This window comes from Oryzias melastigma, linkage group LG17, assembly GCF_002922805.2.
Source record: "Oryzias melastigma strain HK-1 linkage group LG17, ASM292280v2, whole genome shotgun sequence".
NCBI lineage: Eukaryota > Metazoa > Chordata > Actinopteri > Beloniformes > Adrianichthyidae > Oryzias > Oryzias melastigma.
Genome location: NC_050528.1, coordinates 27,451,347 through 27,455,016, shown reverse-complemented (window position 1 = coordinate 27,455,016; position 3,670 = coordinate 27,451,347).

Sequence of the window (3,670 nt, the reverse complement as noted above, 5' to 3'; positions counted from 1 at the left end):
AGCACCGGAATTAAAATGTGGAAATAAATATACTGATAAAAGCAATCAATAAATGAATAAATAGTAAAACATTGAAGTAAGAAATAGTAAAATACATTATTAATAATCCAGTTAAAACTCATATAACATGATAAAATAATACAAGAATCAATGAATAATAAAAGTGGTAAAAAAATTAACTAAAAGCCAAGGTAAAAAGATGAGTTTTGAGTTTTTTCTTAAAAGCATCTATGTTCTCTGCGGCTCTCAGGTCCTCTGGCAGACCGTTCCACAAATGGGGGCCATAATACTGAAAAGATGCCTCTCCATATGTTTTTGTTTTAACAGTTGGAATTACTAAAAGACTAGTGCCAGAAGATCTTAAAGTCCGCGAGGGTTCATATTTAACTAAAAGATTTGACAGATAAGAAGGCGCTTTGCCGTTAAGACATTTAAAAACCATTAAAAGGATCTTAAAATCAATCCTGAAGCTTATAGGGAGCCAATGCAGGGATTTTAAAATTGGAGTGATATGAGCCCGTCGCCTGGTCTTTGTGAGAACTCTTGCAGCTGAATTCTGGAGAAGCTGAAGGTTCCTAATTTTTGTTTTTGGAAGACCAGCAAGCAGGGCGTTACAATAATCAATTCTACTCATAATAAAAACATGCATCAGCATCTCCATATTAGCAAGAGAGAGAAACGGGTGGACTCTAGCCAAGTTTCTAAGATGATAAAAACCTGTTTTAACTTGTTGTTTAATGTGAGGGATAAAAGTTAGCTCAGAGTCAAAAATAACGCCCAGGTTTCTGACTGTTTCTGAACAGCTTAATGAAAGTTCTTGTAGTTTCAGAAACTGTTTCTCTCTCTTGGCCTCAGGACCGATGAATACAATTTCAGTTTTTTCCTGGTTTAGCTGCAGAAAATTATTTGCCATCCATGATTTTACATCTAAAATACAATTAAAAAGTGCTTCTACTGGCCTTGTGTCATCAGGAGACATGGATATGTACAGCTGGGTGTCATCAGCGTACCTGTGAAAGCTGATGTTGTGCCTCCTGATGACATTCCCCAAAGGGAGCATGTAGATATTAAAAAGCAAGGGGCCAAGGATGGAACCTTCAGGCACACCACATTCAATACTGTGGACCCCAGAGAATCACGTGTCTATGATCACCATGAAGTTTCTCTCAGTGAGATAGGAGGTGAACAACTCGAGGACAGTCCCTGAAAGTCCTATGTTTTTTATTCTGTTTATCAGGATCAGGTGATCAACAGTATCAAAGGCAGCACTTAGATCTAAAAGAACTAACACTGAGATCTGACCTGAATCCAATGCATATCTAATATCATTAACTATCTTTAACAGGGCCGTCTCGGTGCTGTGGTTCACTCTAAAACCAGACTGGTTTATCTCAAAGATGTTGTTATTTAAGAGAAACTCATTTAACTGAATAAAAACAAGCTTTTCTAAAATCTTGCTTAAAAATGGCAAGTTGGATACTGGTCTGTAGTTATTTAAAACTGTTGGATCTAAATTTGTCTTCTTCAGTAATGGTTTCACCACTGCACTTTTAAAGGGAGTGGGAAAAACACCTGTCTGAAGAGAGCAATTTGTAATATTTAAAATCTCGCTCTCAAAAGATCCATAAAAGGATTTAAAAGTGATGTGGGGATGGGATCTAAAAAAAAGGTTGTTGGATTAACTTGGGAGAAAACTCGACCAAGTGTTGCAGCATCAACCAGGTCAAAACTGTCCAGTGCTTCCTCCGGTAAGATCAAGTCATAATTTTCAATAAAAGGACTTCTCTGGTCGTTTAAAACACTTGATCTTACAGAATCAATTTTATTCCTGAAGTGATCTGCAAAGTCCTCACACAATGAAGGGGAAGCTGGTATTGTGTTTCTGTTCACATCGGGGTTGATCAAAGATTCGATTGTGTTAAAGAGGACTCTGGGATTATTTTCATTTTCAGAGATGATGTTCGCAAAGTATGAATTCCTAGTCTGTTTTACTGTTTGGTTGTATAGTTTTAGTTGATTTTGATATAGTTGATAGTTAATTTCAAGCTTGTGTTTTCTCCAAAGTCTTTCAGCGGCCCTGCACTGTCTCTTCAGTTTTTTGATTTCCTCAGTTCTCCAAGGGGGTATGGATTTGATTCTGATCTTTTTAGATTTTAGCGGAGCAACTGAGTTGAGACTAGATTTCAATTTATTGTTAAAACTTTGTACAAGTAGGTCACAGGGGGCTGGTAAAATTATTGGAGAGTGGGAGCGAACAGCTGAAATACATTTTTCGACCAGTAGCGTTAAGTAGCGTTTCCTCACCGTTCTCACAGAGGTCTCTTGTTTTCTAAAACCAGTTATGTTAAAAAGCACACAGTAATGATCAGATGCAGCCAGGTCCACAACAGAGGACACACTAGTGGGTAAACCATGACTGATGACAAGATCAAGAGTGTGCCCCCTGTTGTGAGTCGGCTGCATGACATGTTGTTTAAAGTCCAGAGAAGTGAGCAAGTCCATAAACTGAGTGGCGCAATAGTCTGTCTCACTGTCCACGTGCAGGTTAAAATCACCTGTTATTAAAATCATATTAAAGGAAGTGTGGACAGATGCTAAGAACTCAGAAAACTCCTCAATAAAACAAGTGTTTGATTTTGGTGGTCTATATGCTGTAATGCATAAAACTGGAGGGCTGTTAAAAACAAAGGCATGGTGTTCAAAGCTGGGGTACTGATCTAATGATATTTGCCTTACTGCAAAGCAGTTGGACATTATAGATGCAGTACCACCACCCTTTTTGCCCTCTCTACATGAAAAAACAAAACTAAAATCAGGGGGAGAGGCTTCTGTGAGAACAGTGGGGGCTTCCGTGCTCAGCCATGTTTCAGTTAAAAAGACACAATCAATGTTATAGTCTAAAATAAAATCATTGATAATAAAAGTTTTGTTAGAAATAGACCTAACATTATAGAGTGCCATATTAAAAGTGGAAGGTTGATTGTCTGTTTTTGACACTGCTTCCTCAGGCTTTGTTGCTTCCTTTAGTGAGCGAAGGCTGTTAATATTTGGTTTCCTCCCAGCTCGTCTCCTCATCAAAGACCTGTCCGTAACAATGGTTGTAATGGCATAGGCTGGAGGGACAACAAGATTTGGAGGGGAAGCAGTTTGGGTGGTTGAAGCAGTTTGTGGAGAAATGTGGGAGGAAGATGCCAAAACCAGTCAGTCATTTCTGCACGGAGATGTTTGTACGGAAGAAGTTGTGGTTTGGACTGGTGTGGACGATATGGGGGCAGGTGAAGTCTGGACACAGTGTCTGATGTTTGCTGTTAAAACGTTACTGCCCAGTGAACTGGGGTGGATCCCATCATTTTTGTAAAAAGATTGTCTGTTCCAGAACAGGTTAAAATTGTCAATGAACAAAAATCCATTCAGGCTGGAAGCAGACAGGAGCCAGGTGTTCAGGCTCAGCAGCCTGCTGAAACGGCCCAGGCCGCGGGAGAGGGAGGGGAGGGGGCCCGGAAAAAAAACAGTCAATTGGCATGATTTTAAAAAATTAAAAAGTTCAATAAAAGCCTTCTTAGTCGTTTCAGACTCTCGATAAGAAGTGTCATTAAAACCGACGTGTAAAATCAGTCTCCTCACAGTGGAAGGAAGGGAGCGCAGCAGTTCTGGAAGTTTCTCCAGAATA